Source organism: Phaenicophaeus curvirostris, chromosome 4 (assembly GCF_032191515.1).
Source record: "Phaenicophaeus curvirostris isolate KB17595 chromosome 4, BPBGC_Pcur_1.0, whole genome shotgun sequence".
In the NCBI taxonomy this organism is placed as follows: domain Eukaryota; kingdom Metazoa; phylum Chordata; class Aves; order Cuculiformes; family Cuculidae; genus Phaenicophaeus; species Phaenicophaeus curvirostris.
The window spans coordinates 75,708,790-75,728,606 of NC_091395.1; the positions used below are offsets into that span (position 1 = coordinate 75,708,790).

A 19,817-nucleotide genomic window follows, 5' to 3' on the forward strand; every position below is an offset into this window, starting at 1 on the left:
GCCTGGCCTCTCTCTGGACTCGAACAAAGACGATCAGTGAGAGGGGGAAGGAGAGGAAAAGAAAGAGCGTCCCCAAAAGCCGGCACCCAACAGGATTTACCTGGGCAACCCAGGGGTGCATCCTCCAGCTCCCCATCCTCGGTGGATCTCCACGTTCATCGTCTCCTTGTTTGGTAACCCAGGAAAAAACTTAAAATAACACCTGCTGAGAGCAACCTGCTGCTGTGCTGGGGCCAAGGGCCGCAAAGAGCTCGGTGTGATTGGGCCGCCTGCGCCCACGGGATCTTAACTCTTTCTACCCATCGGGGCGGAGAAGATCTTCGTGTCCTCAAACGGGGACTTCTCAGTCTGATTTCTTGGGGTTTTTCAAAGGGGAATTTTGCGGTCTGACAGCTTGATCTTGCTCAGATGGAGATTTTTGGGGTCTGGCGGCTTATTTTTGCAGAAATAGGGGTTTTGAAGTCTGATAACTTGTTTTTTTTTCAAATGGGGATGTTGGGGTTCGACTGCTTGTTTTTGCTTAAATAGGGATTCTGGGATCCAATTGGTAAGTTTTGCTCTAATAGAGTTTTTGGGGACTACTGTCTTTCTTCTCCCTCAAACAGAGTTTTGGGGGGGTCAAATGATTTGGTTTTATTTTTCCAATCATGATTTTGGGGTCTGCCAGTTTATTTTTGCTCAAATGGGAATTTTAAGGTCCAGCAACTGTTTGATTTTTTTTTTTTTTTTAATAGAGATTTTTGGGGTCTGACTGCCTGTTTTTTTCAGACAGCAATTTTGGGGTCTGATGACTTGTTCTTGCTTAAATAGGGATTTTGTGGTTCAACAGCTGGGTTTTGCTCTAATAAGAATTTTGGGGTCCAACAGCTTGTTTTGCTCTAATAGGGATTTTGGGGTCCAACAGCTTGTTTTGCTCCAATAGGGATTTTGGGGTCCAACAGCTTGTGTTGCTCTAATAAGGATTTTGGGGTCCAAAAGCTTGTTTTGCTCTAATAGGGATTTTGGGGTCCAACAGCTTGTTTTCACTCAGATGGGGATTTTGGGGTCTGACTGCTTGTTTTTCTCAAATGAGGATTTTAGGATCCAAAAGCTGAGTTTTGCTCAAATGGGGATTTTGGGGTCTGACTGCCTGTTTTTTGCTTAAATGGTCATTTTGAGTTCTTTCCAGGACAAGACCCTGCTCCTCCACTCTCCCATCCTGAAGGGGATGCTTCCCAGCTGCGTGGCTGAACCAAGAGCCCATTCACGATGGAGAGAGGGGCAGAGAGCACGAATCCAGCCCAGTAATTCTGAAACAGCCTCATCTTTTGTTTTCAAGGTGTTTTGAGTTAATTGCTACCCTAAACCTCACCAAAGTGCACAAGAGAGGCAGACTGACACCCAGAAAGGCCAGGTTTTCTTTATGTGTCAACGCTGACCCATCTCAACCCCAAACTCCCTGATAAAGCTGTACATAGAATCATAGAATCATAGAATCACCACGTTGGAAGAGACCCACTGGATCATTGAGTCCAACCATTCCTATCAAACACTAACCCATGTCCCTCAGCACCTCGTCCACCCGTCCCTTAAACCCCTCCAGGGAAGGTGAATCAACCCCCTCCCTGGGCAGCCTCTGCCAGTGCCCAATGACCCTCTCCATGAAAATTTTTTTCCTAATGTTCAGCCTGAACCTCCCCTGGTGGAGCTTGAGGCCATTCCCTCTCATCCTGTCCCCTGTCACTTGGGAGAAGAGCCCAGCTCCCTCCTCTCCACAACCTCCTTTCAGGGAGTTGTAGAGAGCAATGAGGTCTCCCCTCAGCCTCCTCTTCTCCAGGCTAAACACCCCCAGCTCTCTCAGCCGCTCCTCTTGTTCTCCAGCCCCTTCACCAGCTTCGTTGCTCTTCTCTGGACTCGTTCCAGAGCCTCAACATCCTTCTTGTGGTGAGGGGCCAGAACTGAACACAGTATTCGAGGAGCGGTCTCACCAGTGCCGCGTCCAGAGGGAGAAGAACCTCCCTGGCCCTGCTGGTCACGCCGTTTCTGATCCAAGCCAAGATGCCATTGGCCTTCTTGGCCACCTGGGCCACTGCTGGCTCATGGTCAGTCGCTGTCAACCAACACCCCCAGGTCCCTCTCCTCCAGGCAGTTTCCAGCCAGACTTCTCCCAGCCTGTAGCTGCTCAGGGTTGTTGTGCCCCAAGTGCAGGACCCGGCATTTGGCCTTGTTAAACCTCATCCCACTGGTCTCAGCCCAGCGGTCCAGCCTGTTCAGATCCCTTTGGAGCCTCCTGACCCTCCAGCAGATCCACACTTCCACCCAGCTTAGTGTCATCCACATTAAACACATGCATTAAACAACATCAAAGACTAAAGTTATGGAGGGATTTACTGCTGCTGTAGCCCATTAACGCAGAGGAAAGGGAAAGGGGTAGTTGCTTTCTCCCCTGCTTATTGCAGATGAGGACGCAGGCATCAAATATTCTACTTGTCCATCTGTCCTCCCCCAAATCTGGCAGTTTCTGGCTGGTTTCAGCTCATTTGGACAAATGGGATGATGCCCATCACCCCATAAAGGCTGGACTTGGATCCTGCCCTCCTTCCTTTGCCATCACTTTATGCCTCCTAAACCTCTCCATCTTTCAGAGCGGAGCCCTAGCGATACAGGATGGTCCAGGACTCCTTCTCCTCCATCCGTGGCTGCCAGCGCTGCGGCAGGAGAGCAATCAGGCTTCCCGTCAGGGGCCAGCTGGCCTCAACACTTCCATTAGATTATTTGCCGTCGTGAAAGGAGTACAGCGAGGGAAATCAAGCTCCACAAAGCTGCTGCTAATTTCGACTTATTTGCTCAAGTGAATTTTCTATTGGCAGGATGAATGGGTATTGAAGGAGTCGCTGGTCGCTGCTTTGCAAACACAGCATCGTTAGCAGTGGGGTGATAGCAGCAAGAGTGGTAAAACAGCAATAATGTTAACAATAATCAAATATGGGTTACACATGCATTTAAACCATGGCAAAATGCACTGCTGGGGTGCATGGGAAAAGTGGAAATTACACCAAAATGGATACCTGTGGAGGTTCAAGCTCTTAATTTTGCCCTTAGACTTTAGAAGCAAAGACTTCCAAGAAACAGGCTGCCTTACACATTGCTACAGGACTTTCCCAGCAGCAGGATGCATGGCACGCACCTTGGAAATATAAATAGAAAGCCCTTTCCATCCCCAGGATGGCTGTTGCAATAATCAGAGCTGATCCAGGAGCTTCATCAGGGCATGGACCCTTCCCACCGGTGGGATCTGGGGAAGCTGCCCAGGGAAAGGAACCCTTGGCTGCACAGTGTGGAGCTGCAGCATCCCCCGGGCTCAGCAGATCTCACAGCAGGAAGTATCCTGAAATTACAGCTGGTTAAGGCTATGCTCGTTGTCTCTTTGCGGGTTGTGTTATGTCTTAGTGCTTCCCACGAATGAATAAATCATGATGGAAGAGGCTTTGGAGAATACCAGAAACTCCAGGGTCATCCATACTCCCGGTGCTCGCAGGCAAGTCATAAACTTTTGAACCCTCGACTCCCATTTCTTACCCAAGCCTCCAGTCGCTGTGACAAGAACCTCTGCACCCACCGAGCTCACCCCCACCAAGCCTCCTCCACCACCTCTGAGAGGCAACAGAGACCCCCAGTTCGCAGCCAGCACCCCATTGTGCAGGCACTGCTGCACAACCAGCTGAAACCTCTGCTGTGGAGTTCATGGCCTTGGCTCCTTGCCCTCCTGCCTGTCCTCCATCCCTCTCTGCTCACCGGGGGTGCTCCTGGAATGCCCCCTCCTCCTTCTCTCCTATGCCTGGGAGTGATGATGGTGAGGATGATGAGGAACACTAGAAGCTTGTGCTGGGTCCAAGCTTGTGGCTGCTGCTGCTGCCCCAGAGCATCCCTCTGCAAGCACAAGGGTTAGAGAGCCCAGCAGCTACTTGGAAACCCCCTTAACGATAGCAAAATTATCAATAAATCAACCTGGGCACTATTATTGCTCATCTAGAAGGAGCTGCTCCACCTGTCCCAAGCCCAGTTCCACCACAGCTCATCATCTCAGGGTGTCCCCAGTTTTAATCCAGAGCATTTTCTGGATCCAGAAAAGCAGACAAAGGTGTGGAATAAAAGCTCAAGCACCTGACAGGCTGCGCCAGTCTCGAGCTGCTCCAATAAATGAAAGAAAGTAAAATTGCTTTGGAGGCTGCAGCAAGGTGGGCAAAGCCCCAGAGAAACCTTGGTGGGCGATGTGGAAATGTGATGTGGTGCTCTGTGATTTGAACGGGACCAACTCCTGGCCCGGGGGGTTTGCAGCCTCCAACCTTGGAGGTTTTGCAGCCTCCAGCCTTGGAGGTTTTTGGAGAATACCAGGAACGCCGGGGTCATCCATACTCCTGGTGCTCGCAGGCAAGTCATAAACTTTTGAATCCTCAACTCCCATTTCTTACCCAAGTCTCCAGTCGCTGTGACAAAAACCTCTGCACCCACCGAGCTCACCCCCACCAAACCTTCTCCACCACCTCTGAGAGGCAACAGAGACCCCCCCAATTCGCAGCCAGCACCCCATTGTGCAGGCACTGTTGCACAACCAGCTGCATCCAGGCTTTTGTGTTTCCCTATACTCATGGGACAAAGCCACCGGGGCTTGGTCTCATCTTTTTGGGGGTTCTATCCATCTCTGCACTGCTCTTTTTTAGGCAACTATGATCAAACTGTGCACCAGACCCAATCACCTGTGGTGCTTCCAGGTGGTGGTTTCTGTTACCCACCATAGGAGACTCTGGCTGGAGAACCATGGGTCTGACAATGGGTTCTTACCAAGTTTTAAGCAACCTGACCACGGCAGAGGGGGTGCAACTAGGTGATCTATAAGATCTCTTACAACCCAAACCATCCTATGATTCTGTGATTCATTCTATGATTCTTAATTGCTTGTTAAATTAGGCAAGATCATTGTTATCAACACGACTTGCAAGAGATTTTCTTTCCAAGATATGTTTGGCTCCATAGCTCGTTTTGTGGGGACGCTGGGTAGCTGACGGAGTGGCGCATCCATCAGAGCATCCCTTACAGGTCTTTGACCCTCATGAAAGGGATTGGAAAGGTACAGATGAAGAGGAACTGGAAGGTTTGGCTGAAAGCATGAGGACCAGCTCATCCATCTGGGGGAAGGCTGGAGCCACAAGCTGTGTGGAGCCATGCATGGGAAGCAGAAACCACTCTGGAGCTGGAGTCTGAATTCAGACTCAGTCCTCGTTTAATCCTTTCAGGTGAGACATTATGGGGGTGGTTTTCCTTGTTCAGATGGAAACAATCCCAGCCTTTGCCCTAAAACAGCCAGGAGAAACACAGCAGCCCCCAGGCAGCCCCACCAGACATCAGAGGCTCCTCTTGCTCTAGGAGGGCACCACTAGCTCTTCGATGAGTCTACCCTGACTTTTCCAGCTCCAGCAGCTCATGCCTGAGAAGCAGCCCCTCTCCAAATCTCTCTTTCCACACCAGGCTGAAGCTGTTCATGACCACGATGCCCGTGCCAAGGTGGTGGATCTCCAGAACAAGTCCTGAGGCTGCAAAGGGTTTAGCAGGACAAAAAGAAAGAAGCAGATCCTCTTCCTCTACTCAATAGATCCCTTGGTCTGGCTGCTGATAAAGGACACCCTGTTGATTTTTTCTCTTCTGCAAAAAAATTCAGTTTTCAGAAAGAAAAATTTTGTTCGTTTTTTTCCCTCCCTCTTGAGGACAGGAAAAATCAACCCTACCAAACCCCAAACTCATTATTCCCCAGATCCTTCCTTTTCCTTTTCCTTGCAGAACAGGCATGCCCTGAGCATCTCCCCTGGAAGGAGGATGTCACTCTACTTAGAGACATTTCAAGATCCTAAAACCCTTTGGGGTCCCTGGACTGCAGCTGCAGAAGTGGTTAAGTGTGTCTGCACTGGTCAGAGAGGAGCAAAATGTTAGTGAGGTCTGAAGGAGCATCACTAGCCCAGTACTCTCCCTGGGGAACAGCAGCAGAAAGCATTGATGTGCTCAAGGCAGAAGTAGAAATGGATATAGGAGTGGAGATGCCTGGCTCTATGCATTGGGATTTCTTCCTTAAAAGCTCTGGGGAGGAACTTCTCAGTGCAAAACCTCCTGGTGTGAGTAAGAGTCTTCCTCCTCCCTCCAGCTAGCCTCCTTTATTTAGAGGAAAGTTCAATTTCAAAGCCTTGAGGAGCAGAAAAAACTCCTAAGTGAGGGACTTTCAGGTCATGAGTGAGGTGAAGGCATCTCCATCCTGGGATGTCTTCGTGCCCTGGCTGGGCAATGCCAAGGCCAACTTTGTCTAGTGATGATGACAGTTGGGCTAGAGACTTCCAAAGCTTCCAGACCAACATCACAACTTCAGACCTCAGCTGTGAACTAATTGCTTTTGTAATAAATTCTTGACATCCAGCAGGTTGCATGCTGAAAGCAGATCTCATATGGTACCTCCAGATCAGCCTTTGTTTGAAGCTCTTCTCCAGTCCCTGTTATTAGACCAGAGATTTCCAGCCTGGTCTTTGGAGTAAGGACCTGAGCCTGCTTTCTGTGACAGTCAGTGGGTGTTGAACGTGCAAGGACTTGGTTCTGGAGAGATGTTTCTTCATCTGGTTGTTGTGGATGTCTTGCATGGACCATAGGAACCACAGCCAAATGGGCAGAGAGCTGCTGGTAGGGTGGTGTGGCTTTGCCATGCCAGAAAATTCAACTTTACTGGTAGAAGAGCTGATAAAATCACCACCAATCTGCACAATCTGAGCGAACTCTGTGGCTGAGCTCCCAGGAAAAATGTCATGTGAGCACTCAGTATTTATTTTTGCAAGAAACTGTTGACTGCTTATGGGATGCAAAAGCCTTCTCTGTATCTAGAGGCTCACCTGCATCAGTACTTGCACAGTGGGATCCCCCTATTGAAATGATCTGGAACTTGATAGAGGTCATTCCCACTTCTTAAAGGGAATAATTTGAGTCCGTGTGAAGCCCCCTCATACCCACACAGAGCTGTGAATGGGAGATGACCTTCTCCAAGCTGCCGCAGGGGCCTGGCAGGGGGTCCTGAGGCTGGGTTGGTGCCGCAAAGCTGGGTTGATACTGCAAAGCTGGGTTGATGCCATCTGCTATGTTGGGGGGACACTTTTTATCTCCAATCCATGACGACATCTGCCCGCTCAGCTTGAAGCAACACGAACAAGCCAAAAGACTCTGGTTTATGTCATCCAAAGAGATGGTTTCCTATTCTGGCAAAGACATCCCTGCTGGTTTAAGCTGTCTCCCCCTGTATCGACACGGAGCAGACAAAGCCTCTGCGGCGCTGGCAAGCCCCAACCTGGTGCATCGCCCAGGTCTTCCCATAAATCAAGGGAGGCTCCTGCATCTCTAGCTGCTGGTGCTGAAAACCCAGCGTGTGTGCTGGGATGCTCCAATGTGATGGCTTGTAGGTGCCTGGGGGGGAAGATGTGATGCTGTGTAAAAGCTAGTCCTAGCCATATGGCCCTCTTGTCCTGTGCCTGCTCATCATAACTGAAGAAATGGGCATTAAATGAGCACATTCCTTCCTGCAGCTGAAGAATGAGCGGAGAGGGGTTTTGTTCACCAGTCCTCAAACCACACAGCCTCCGCTGGGGAGGAGAGCGTCTGTTTCTCTCACAGGAGCTCGAACCACATTAATGCTGGCCAAGACGTTCATCTAAAACATATAAACTGGAAAACAAAAGGGGAAGGGGAGCATTGTTGTCCTTTTTTTCTGCTGTCACTTCATGCCTTGGCTGAACAACCCCAAGAGAAACAGCGATGGTAGCAATGCTGACGAGGTACCAGGCAGTAGCCTTGAGGAAGTCAGGGGTTACCAGGTTTCCCAACTGGTTTCTAAACTGGAGAAGCTTGCTTAAACATCCTTGGGTGGTTACTCAGAATGAAGGAAGCAAACCTCCCCTTCACAGTCCTAAAGCAGGCCAGGTCTGGCAAAAATAAGTTGGAGCAAAACAAATTTTGGGCTAGATTTCCACTGAAATCACCAAATCAAGGTGGGTGGACTAGGCGCTGAGGGACATGGTTTAGTGTTTGATAGGAATGGTTGGACTCGATGATCTGGTGGGTCTTTTCCAACCTGGTGATTCTATGATTCTATGAAATCAGCATGTATGTTTTTTTGAAAGTGCCACTTCTGCCCACGCTGGGATTCAGCACATCCCTCTTGGCTAGGGGTGGACAGTTTTTTCAGCGTTACAAGGGAGGAACGTTGGGGTTAGATCCTCACTGGTGTGTGTGCATGATGCTCAGTCCACCCACCCTGTCCCTGCCCACCAGTTCTATTTCCTTCCCGGCCAAGCCCTCTGGCTAAGATGAGTTGGGTGAATGGCTTCAGCAAAAGCAGAAGCAAGAGGGTCTCCTAGCTCTGGGAAGAAGGAGCTTCTGGAAGGGTGATGGAGAACCAAGCAGGAAGCCTGGAGCACCTCCATTGTGCCTCTCTGTATAGGACCCAAGGTCTGCGCTCCGTTTCCAATCCACAGGAATCCAGCCGACACAGTTGACAGACCACAGGGAGGAGGATTAGGCTGATTGAAGATGTGGGCTGAAATGCCATCTAAATCCATGACCAGCTGATGGCCCTGGGCTCAGTCGGGAGTTTACAGTTCGTGGTTAATAAATGACGTGAGAACAACAAACACATTGCCCAGCTATTGCCTTCCCCATGGTTTCTTTATCCTCAGAGAAATGTGACTATTCCCTACCCTAAAGACAAATTGCTCTGCAGTTCCTGGCACTGGACCATGTCTGGAAACAAGTTTCCCCAGTGGGTGAACCAGTGGTTTTGTCTCTGCTCCCAGCTCCAGATACCAGCTCTCTTGCTTCCTTTTCTGTAGATCATATACAGCCAACTCCCCCTTTCTTAGCTCTCTGAATTCTTCCTGATGTCTTCTTCTTGGCCACCGAGGGATTCAGGCTTTGCTCATCTCCAGGCTTGCCCTCCTCAAGCCATGCTTTGGCTCAGATGCCATGTGGAGAAAATGAGAAGAAAAGGTCTTCACAACCCAGCTTTGCAACCTTGGCTGGTGGCAGGACAGGCCAGAGCAAGAAGCCACCTCTCCCTGTCACATATTAGTCCTAAAACACAGCAAGAAAGGACTCAGGTCCCTGGCAAGAGGGATGGAAAAGGGTAGGAGCAGGCGGGTGCTCAACCATAACATGTGCTGCAGGTGTGGGGTGATGCCTCCAGGATGTTTATCAACCTTTTCTCCTGAATATTTGCAATTAGGGTGGGGTTTACTGGTCATGTCAGGGGACTGTGTTCTCTCTGTCCAGCTCTGGTGATGAAAGCCTAGATCCACATCTCTGACCTCTGTTGCCTGTCCAGCCATAGAAGAAAGGCAGTGGGACACAGAGAATTTGGAGCAATAAAACTCAGAAGGGGTCCACAGGCAAAAATCAGGCTAGTTTGGAAGCATTTTTGGCACACCTGAAAGCACATTGGGATCTCCACCTGGCAGAAGTGACTTTGTGGGTCATCTGAGAGACCTTTGTGCATCCTGGAGCGACCTTCAGAGCAACCAAAGTGTTTGTGTCCCACAAATCCTTCCTCCCTGCAATGACAAGCTTTCTTCTGCAGTTTGATGGCACCTTCGGCATCCCTTAGCCCTTTCTCAGCGAGGGGGCAGTGGGCTTTCCATGCAGGTGCTCCTCGATGGAATGCTGGATGGAGCAGATGGCTGTGTGGCATCCTCTGACATCCAAACCACAGCAGATGCCAGGGCTGGAGGGACACCTGGCACTGATGCGACCCCCCCTTCCAGTCCATCAGGTGGAAAGGTGGATGGGGACCTCTTCCCAGCCCCTCTGAAGCCAACACAGCAGATACAAAGCCATTAACTCCTCGTGCTCCTTCATTGATGAGGCAGACAGGGAAAACCAGGAGCAGACGTTCTACAAAGCTGCCCTTCTGCTTCCTGTCCACTTGGCCTACTGACCTCACCCCATCGCCTCCTGAATAAGCCACAGAGAGCTGAGGGTGAAAAACAAAAGAAGGAGTTGAGGGGAAAGTAGGGGATGGGCCAGAGAGGGAAAATTTCCATAACTGCATAAGAGGAGGTGATTACATAAGGGCATCTTGCGTCATCTGCGGCTGGCATCTCCAGAGAAGTAATTACATCTGCACCACACATCTGAAGAAAATATTATCACGTTAGCTTCCAAATCCTATAATTAGCTCTCACAAGATATGTGCCAGGGGCTTTATAATTTCATATACATCGGCGATAGAGCTAGACACAGAGATACGGATGTGTTTTATTTGCCAGCTAGGAAAAGAATTGGAGTTTCGTGTGGCAGCCGACCCGAGTCCCCGTGGAAAGGCTGGCTCTGAGGTTTTGAAGTAGTATGGGAAGAATGAGATATTTTTGTGGTCTCCTTCACAGCCTGCTGGGCTGGTGGGGATCTGGTAGGACCAGCAAAGCCAGGGCTTGGCTTTCCATCCTCCTTCAAAAGCTCTTAGATTTCTGCCCCGGTGCTGTGAACCTTGGGAAGCTATTTTTCACTTGCTAAATGAATTATCTGATTTGCAGGGAGGCATTGCTCTCACGGGTTTCTGGGCTGTCTGCTCAGTCCTATTAAACAAACCCTTCTACTTGCCTGGCTCTAGCCTTCAGAACCAGCTTTGGGCTCTGAAAACTTCTCCCTTGCCTCATAGATTCATAGAATCACGAGGTTGGAAGAGACCCACTGGAAGAAAAAGCTGCTCAGGTTGTCCTCCTGCCCTAACCCTGCTTGTGTCTGGTTTTTGCTTTGCTTGCTGCCAAAGCAACATTTGTAGCACCTGTGAGAAATAGCTCCAAATGGTTTTACGAGGGGCAGAGGTAAATTAAGTGTGTAGACAACCTGCTAAGCTAAACAGTCTTTGAGATGCTTCACCCCCACACGGCCAACAGTGCTTCTGCTACTGAGAGGAAAGTGGTGTTGGGCTCCCATGGTGCTGCTTCCACCCTGGTGCTCCAGGGGAAACATTAAACCCCTCCTCTTCTTCAGAAAAGATTTCCTCCCCCCAAGCATCAGTGTCACAAGGAGAAGGTAGGGAATGATGCCTTGATCACAAAGCAATGGGCACTTCTTTCTGTGTGGAAAGGAGACAAAGGTGGAGGAGGGTGGTGTGGGGGTGGGAGGAAAGGGAAAGGAATTTTGTAAATGATTTGCACAGAAGAAAACAAGCTCCTGGGTGTTTTCAGAGGAACACAGCAATTCTCAGTTCAGAAAGGACGAGGAGGTATGGTCGAGGACTTGGACCCAGATATTCTGATCTACCTACCAAACCCAGGTCCTGTCTCCCAGCAGCAGCCAAAAGCCTAAGGCAAAGCAGAAAGAGCAGGGCAAGCACCTCTGATATTTCTTCTCCAGCCTCCACGGTTCTCGTGTCTCCATTTAGCTACCATTTTCCCAGGCTGAAGGATGCCAGGCTCGTCCTCATGCAGAAACCATGCCAGACCCTGCCATGTTCCTCCTAACTCATTCTCATCCCTTTCCCATCACAGCTGATGTCCTTCCTGCCCTCCCACGTGCACGTCTCTGCACCACTCTTGGTGAAACAGTTCCCATCCCACACACAAAGCTGCTTTTCTTCCTTGATCACCTCTTGGACCTCCGCTGCTTTCAGTTGCTGATAAGCAGTTAGTGCCAGATCAGCAGGAACTGGTCCATGGGCACCGTAAAGCTCCTCATGGCCAGGATCAAGACCTAAATGCCTCTGCTTCTGCTCATGCCTCCACATCAGGCAGCAAGATGCCTTCTCCAAAATCAGCGATGCCCTTGACACCTACATATGTCCTTTGGAAGGAGCTTGAACACTGAATTTCCATTTACAGCATGGCTCCCCTCCCTCATCTCTAGCCTGAACCCAATGAGCATCTTCTCCAGAGCTGTAAATACACCAGATGCGGATGCTTCGGTCAAGCTTATCCGTTGTCCCCATCCTATCCGCATCTCAGAGCAGCGAGGTGTTTAATCGTCCACATCCCATGCACAGCTCACTGCTTCTCCTGGTCCCACAGCTTCAAACACATTTTAGAAAAGACCTTTAACCTCTGTCTAGATGATGTTTCCACCACGCGTGAAGCCAAGCATGCTGTGAACACTGACACGCCTCAACATCACGATGAGCGTGTTAGGGAGCCAGGCACAGCTCGCAAGCAAGAGGAGCTTCAGCCTGGTTTGCCCTGGAGGCTGTTGAGGGCAAGCACGTCCTGAGGCAGAGCCCAGCCTTTCTCAAGGTCACGCCAATGACAAGGCTACCTGAAGGTGAATGCAAAGCTCAGATGACCTCTAGATGATGATGTGAGACCCGTTACTCTTCCATTATGAGATTTATTCCCCCTGACAGTGATGATTTTATAGATTTATACACCGTTATATATAGATCTCCTCTCCAGTCATTTCATTCCCAGGCTGGAGATATCTACCCTAGACAGTCCCTAAACCCCCACTCTCTAACCATCCTCTTTTTCTGTATCCTTTCCAGTCCTGGTGTATCTTTTGTGGGATTTTGGGACCAGAAATCTTGAAGCAGTAAAGCAAGTCCAGGGAGAACTACTAGACACTGGTTTTAAGCAGACTTATGGTATGTGATAGACGGGGATCTCCTCCTCCTTGCTACTCACTGAGCATGGACCACATGCAAGCCCTTCAAAGCATCCCTTTTTTCTTCTTCCTATAGCTCTGCATACATTGTTCAGCTCTGCACAGCCACCTTGCAGTAAGCAAGTTCCCAATACACTATGGATCAGCCCAGTGATCCATTCAGGATCCGTTCAGCCCCAGCTGCACGAGGAGAAGACCTTGATGACCAAGCCTCATGCATCCACCCTATCTCCCACCCCCATGCTTGATGCTGTCCATCCAACCTGAATCAAAGAATTGTAGAATGATAGAATAGCTAAGGTTGGAAAAGACCTCCAATATCATCCAGTCCAACTGTCAACTCACCACCACTGCGCCTACTAAACCATGTCCCGAAGCGCTACATTTACACATTTTTTGAACACCTCCGTGGATGGCGACCCCACCACTGCCCTGGGCAGCCTGTTTCAGTGCTTCTCCACTCTTTCAGTAAAGAAGTTTTTCCTGTTATCCTATCTAAACCACCCCGGCGCAACTTGAGGCCATTTCCACTCGTCCTATCACTTGGGAGAAGAGACCAACTCTCACCTTGCTATAACCTCTTTCAGGTAGTTGTAGAGAGCAATAAGGTCTCCCCTCAGCTTCCTCCTCTCCAGGCTACACAGATCAGTCCAGCACCTACAGCCTAAAGCAAGGCAAAGGCTCCCAGAGTTTTATGCTGGTTTGGGGCAAAGACGCGCAACGGGAGAAGGCGGCTGCCTGGGGTTGAACCACCACCTGGTCTCCTCACTCCTGTTTGTTTTTCTCAGCCCTGCCTGGAGCTCAGGGCAGCAGGACACCTCAGACATGCATGCAAAATGGGAATCACTTGTGAAACAAGCTCCAGAGGAGCGTGGCACATGTTACGAGCTTGCACTTCATATATATTTGGGGCAGAAATCGTCCCAGCACAGCATCCTTATTAATTTGTCTGGGCTGCGAGCATTCCCACGCCGCTTCTCTCACCTGTGCTGCTGACAGGGGCTGCCGTGGGATCTGCCTGTACAAGTATTTTCAGCATTTTTTGCCTCTGTAGGTTTTTAAAAGAATTCCGTGCCGATGAATTGCTCAGACATCCCCAGGACGCTTTACAAGAGCATTGGTGGCTTTGGGGCAGTGCTACAGAGAAGCCTGCAGTTGGGAGCAGGGCTCCAGCCATGGCCAAATGACATGCAGATCTCTGTCTCCTTTTCAGCACGGAAAGGAGAAGCACTTAGTCCGAAGCCATCAGGAAGTAAAGGAAGAAATAGAGAAGAAAAGGAAGAAAATTCTTTGTTCATGCCATAGTAGCTGGCCTGGAGAGCTCCCTGATGAGGGACACAGCTGTTCCCCAAGGAAGCAGTCACGGCACCAAGCCTGACAATATTCCAGAAGCATTTGGCCAACACCCTCAAACACACGGTGTGAATGTTGGGGTTGTTCTACGCCGGAACAGGAGTCGGACTTAATGATTTTTGTGAGTCCCTTCCAGCTAAGGACATTCTATGATGCTATGATGCTCAGGGGATACCTGGGATTTTAGGGGAAACTTGACAAGTTCATGGATGAGAAATCCATCACGAGCTAGTGCAAAATGCCCAGAAGTCAAATATGGGGGTGTAGTGAGGGAACATAAAGCAGGCTGTCAAACTGACCATTTTCTATCTCTCCTGGCCCGTTAGTTGTACTGATTTTCCCTGCTGTTCATTCCTAGAACACTAAGTGCCACCACCACGTCCAGGAAGGTTGGAGAAAGATCTGGGAAAGCTCGAATGATCAGAATCCAGAGAGTCTTGTGTGCCTGATACTTAAAAATACATCACCACAAATTATCTTAATATTTTGCTAAAGAAAGCCGACCCTGGAGGATAGATTATTGGCATGAAGGTAGCTAAATTTGCATCACTTTCCTGGCTTGATGACTTGCATGCTGAAAATACAGAGCGAGGTTTTCAGTAGGACCATGCTAGAATCGTAGAATGGTTTGGGTTGGGAGGGACCTTCAAGATCATGTCCACAAAACCATATTTCACTGTTGGGGAAACCTGGGGCAAGCACAAGGAGTGGCTTAGGTGTCCTGGAGCCCAGGGGGAAGCTGGACAAGTCCCGTGATGCCACGCTAGCAGGTAGATAAGCTGGAGGAGTCAGCGGGTTGTGTTGACTTCCAGAGAGGGGATGCCAAGAAACATAACTTACCAGCACACCAACCCAGGAGTGATGCCAGGCAGGACAGCAGAGGTGGCACAGGTACGTTGAGCTTCATTGTGCCAGATGGTCCCTAGTCCCAGGAGGACTGCAAGCTCTTGAGAAGCTCTCCATCACTTGGTGAGGAGATTTTTAGCTCAAGACAAGTGGATTCCTGGTAGGTAAATCACCCTGGTGCAAACAAACCTCTGAGCACTTGAAGAAGCAGATAGGTAAGGCTTAGACAAAACCTCTGTACAAGGCTTCTTGCCTTGTCTCTGTGGCTCCTACCAGCCTCCTCCTAGTCACCTTGATCCTGCCTTCTTCATCCTCTCTTCTCATCACCCTCACCCTGTATCCTTCATCTCCTCAACCTATAAGCAACCTGATCTAGTGGAATATGACCCTGCCCGTGGCAGGGGGTTGGAACTGGATGATCTTCAAGTCCCTTTCCGATCCAAACCATTCTGTGATTCTGTGACACACACATGGTCCTATTTTCTGCTGGGTGTCTTACTGCAGGTGTAGAAACCCCCACTGATAGGGATGAACCCCAGAAGGGACCCCAGAAAATCCCTGGAGAAGGAGAAGAGAGTGAGGTTTCCCAGTCATAGAATCATAGAATCACCAGGTTGGAAAAGACCCACTGGATCATCGAGTCCAACCATTCTTATCAAGTCCACCCTCCTTTCAAGCTCGCCTCTTCTGGGAGGCTGACACATCTCCCCCGTTCCTTCTCAGTGCCATCTCCCACCCCACCACCCCCGCATGCTTGTGAGGACAGGATTGTCCCTCAGAGGATGCCCAAGGGTCACCCTGGAGACAGACGCATGGTCTGTTTGGAGCAGAGCAGAGAAAGGCGATTTCCCCACAGCCCGTGATGCGTCTCAGGAATTTGCGGTCTCTGACGGGTGAGTCAATGTGAGCGGGAAAAGTCTGGCTATTTTTAAGACCACTGACATTTGGGGTGTTTAACCCCTCTCCTTCCTCCCCCAGCCAGCTTCTCAGCAGTGCCTTGCTCGTGGTGCAGCCACCTCAGGCGAGGAGTGAAGTCAAAGGCACAGCCCAACAGCCATCATCGATTCCATGTGGGCAAAAACGGTTCTTCAGAGGCTGTGCCAGACTAGATGCAGGCAAAAAAGACCCAAGGCAAATAGATGCCAGCCTCACAGGGTGGTGCTTCCTAGGAATGGTTTGGGTTGGAAGGCACCTGGAAGATCCCCCAGTTCCATCCCCCCTGCCATGGGCAGGGACACCTCCCACTGGATCAGGTTGCTCAAAGCCTCCTCCAACCTGGCCTTGAACACCTCCAGGGATGGGGCAGCCGCAACTTCTCTGGGCAACCTGGGCCAGTGCCTCCCCACCCTCACAGGAAAATATTTCTTCCTAAGATCGCATCTAAATCTCCTCTCTTTCAGCTTAAAATCATTACCCCTTGTCCTATGCCTGCGCTCCATTTCCTCCAAACCGGATTTCAGTTGTCTCTGGTTTCAAGTCCACTCTCTCCTCCAGCTCAAAGTTCTCCATCTCTTCGTGAGTACCAGAACCTTGCATTGGAATATCTCATAGTCCCTTCTCAAAAAGCCTCACTCAGTGATTCCTGCTAAGGAAGCAGGGAAGGTAACCCAAATTATTTTGGAGATCGCGGTCCATGTGTGTTTAATTGTGTTTAAGCCAGACGCAAACAGCTTTGTGAGTTTTAGTGGGAGCCGTCTCTGTTCTCCCTGCAGGATCCCATCTTCTCCTGCTCAGCCCTTCCCACCAAGAGGTGTTCCCTCTCCAGCACCCAGATCCTCATGGTCCTTACCTAACCTGCTAAAAGCTCTGCGGTTTCATCACTGGGGACGTCTCCCACCAAGAGGAAGGTGCAGAAGGATGTGCTCACATCTCCTGCCCTGCGATGTCCTGCTGCTGCAGAGACACCCAACCCACAGCTGCAGCTGGAATTAAAGGAAGGGTTGTCAATGATATTTTGGGAGCCACTTCCTTCCCCTCCCCTCCTCCAGAATAGCTTTTTGTCTTGAGGTTTATTTTCTTTCTTGCATTAAAAAGGTTTGACCCTGACGTGTTTTGAATGGATTCAAAGGTGGCATTGAATGTCTTTTGGGATGTGGCTTTTTCAGGGTAAGAGTGGGAGGAGGGACTTTCATTGTGTCCAACCCTGCAGATCTTCAGCAAGGAAAAGCATCACCTTCTACCTCTGTTGCTTTCTGCCTTTGTTTCTCTCTGTGTCCCACGTCCTCACCCAACTCCTCCCTTAGATCAAACGAGACAGCCACCCCCATGCGTGTCACTCATCCTTTGCAAAGCTGTTCAGCGACAGCTCCACCAGCAAAACTCCTCCACAGTGGTAAAAATGTCTTATATCCACATCTTGGCCAGCTCGTACAAAGTCCCAGTGTGCTCCTTGTGATGCTGAGACCTCATGGATGGGTCCAACTGCTTCTTGCATGTTTGAAGACTCAACCAACAGGTAAATAGTGCAAACCCAGGATCTTCCTTAGTATCACAAAGAATGGTAGGGGTTGGAAGGGACCTCTCGAGATCATCCAGTCCAACCCCCCTGCTAAAACTGCCTGCTTTCTACCTCTGCCAAGGGCTCAGGAAGCTTCAGAGATGGTTATAGAGGGTAACAGGAGCCTCAGGTGATGTTCCCTGGAGGTGTTTAAGGGACGGGTGGATGAGGCGCTGAGAGACATGGTTTAGTATTTGATAGGAATGGTCGTATTCGATGATCCAGTGGGTCTCTTCCAACCTGGTGATTCTATGATTCACCTGCAAACCTGGCCACAGAGATGGTATCTGCAGCAACCACGACACTCAGCCCTTGGAACCCCTATGAATCCCCTACACGATAAGAGGACAAGGGACCCACACAGATGGGGAGGTGACAGCACTCTGCAGCTGGGGTTGCTGGCAATGAGTGACGACATTACATGTATTTGAGAGCAGCTTATGATGTTTATTCAGCCAGCGGATGCCAAGCTAATAATTTGACCCTCTTGAAACAAAGAATAAAAGGTCTGGCTAACAATCTGGCTTTTCTAGTGGCGCTGACAGAGAGTCCAAGAGTCTTGGAGACCCTAGTTCCATTTGGGCTGTCTTTTCTTCACCAACACTGGCTACCAGAACAAGAACTTCTTGCTCTTCTGGCTCAAGAAAGTTACAGCATTTACTCTGCAATTCAGTTTGCAGTGAATGAATTCCCTTCCCAAGCACTGGCCATATGAACTTGCTCCTTAACTTTCACGGAAAACAGGGAGGAATTGACTTCTGATTTAATCTCGCAAAACGAAGAGCAGTGAAATAAACTGAGCTGCAGCAGCTTTCCCTGTCCCCAGGCTGGAGACCAGAAAACTGCTGATACAACAGAGAAAAGGCAGAAACGCTCAATAATTTCTCTTCTGGCTTTGGCAACAGCAGGCTGATGTTCTCATATGGCACAGGGGCAACAAAGTGCTTTCTAGTCCATTAGTGACCTAGAATAACACTAAATGGCATGGCCTAGGGATAAACATTTTTAAACAGCAGTCTGAGGTTAATTTGCTCCCAAAGGTCCCCTAGAAGCAGGGTGGGGAGTGGTGTGGGCTGCTGCTCATCCTAGAATCACAGAATCATAGAATGGTTTGGGTTGGAAGGGAAGTTGAAGATCCCCCAGTTTCAACTCCCCTGCATCCATGTGCAGGGACACCTCCCACTGGATCAAGTTGCTCAAAGCCCCATCCAACCTGGCCTTGAACATTTCCAGGAATGGGGCAGCCACAACTTCTCTGGGCAACCCGTGCCAGTGCCTCACCACCCTCACCAGTCCTTGGGTTTCTTTCTGATCCCAGAAGATTGATAATTGCAGGGCAATATTCAGGGAAAGGGGAAAGAAGAAGAGCTGGAGGGATGCAGCTTATCCCGGCAGAACGCAATGTGGGACCAGAGGGATGGAGCGTGGGAAGCTGTCAATATAAATAGATGGCTCATGCGGAATAGGACTTCGCAGATTCGTTCAGCTTCGTTTGGATCAGTCTGTGTTAGATGGCCCAGGCAGAGTCACAGATGGAAATATGCTCATGTGAGGTGCTCTTGTTTGTAGAAACATGGTTATTCTGGTTATGAAATGAACATGAGTTATCATTAAAGCATATGATTGGGAGTGGTGAAGTGATGGAACTTGACTGGATGCCAAGGGGGCTGGGGAAGGGGTGTTTCTGGCTGGGCTTCACAGACATCCTCCCATATCAGCTCCTTCTTCATCCTCCCTGATCAGCTGCTACTTAGAGCAAGAAGGATTAGGAAGAGGAAAAAGCACACCGATCCTTCCCTGTATCTTCCCTGCCACAAAGCTTTTCAGGATACCTCATGCCCAAGGCTGCCTTTGGAGCCCCCAAAGGATTTGACGCCATCAGAGGGCACTCACTCTCCACGACACCTTCTGGTCCCTCCTCAGCCAATCTGCTGGTGTTTTGTCCTCCGTGACATCCCCTGGCAGTGAATTTTGCAATGGAATTGTGCCCTCTGAGAAAAACTACATCATTTGGCTTATCTTTAGCCCAATATTTGAGTGACCTCCAGCTGCATTTTGAGGAAGAACGAAGAGTCACATCCACTCATCGCTTCATGCCATAAACAGGCTCCTTAGTCCATGTTAGGCTCTAGAGTAGCAAGTGTGAATATATGTGAAGTTTTGGCCCATCTGAAGCACTCTGGGAATTAAAAATCATTGTATCAGGCGATGGTTCCCCTCTTCTAACTCCTCTGCATCTCTACAAGGCACAGGGATAGCTGGTACTGGAGAAGAAGGCACCTCACTGCTGTGATTCCCACTCTTACATGGGACACACCAGCCACTGCTGTGCCCTGAGGAGGATGAGGCGAAATCCCCCAAGGTAATTCATGCCATTTACTGCAATCAGCTAATTAGCTAACACGATCGATTCGAATGAAGTTACGGTGTCAACAGCTATTAAACAAGCTTGCCCGTGCTGGAGTAAAGCCACACC

General features: G+C 49.7%; 1 protein-coding gene across 3 annotated transcripts in view; it reads right to left on the minus strand.

The window, feature by feature from the left end:
* The window catches only part of LZTS3 (leucine zipper tumor suppressor family member 3), a 58,578-nt gene that overhangs the window by 26,658 nt on the left and 12,103 nt on the right, over nucleotides 1-19,817 (minus strand). The window contains exon 1 of one of the 3 annotated variants that reach the window (XM_069856639.1): nucleotides 101-335. The exons of 1 other annotated variant lie outside the window; for it this stretch is intronic. The gene's annotated coding sequence lies outside the window, so the exon portion shown is untranslated. Of the gene's footprint in view, nucleotides 1-100; nucleotides 336-19,817 lie in introns of those variants that run through there. One more of the 3 variants, XM_069856636.1, reaches the window with a different exon arrangement.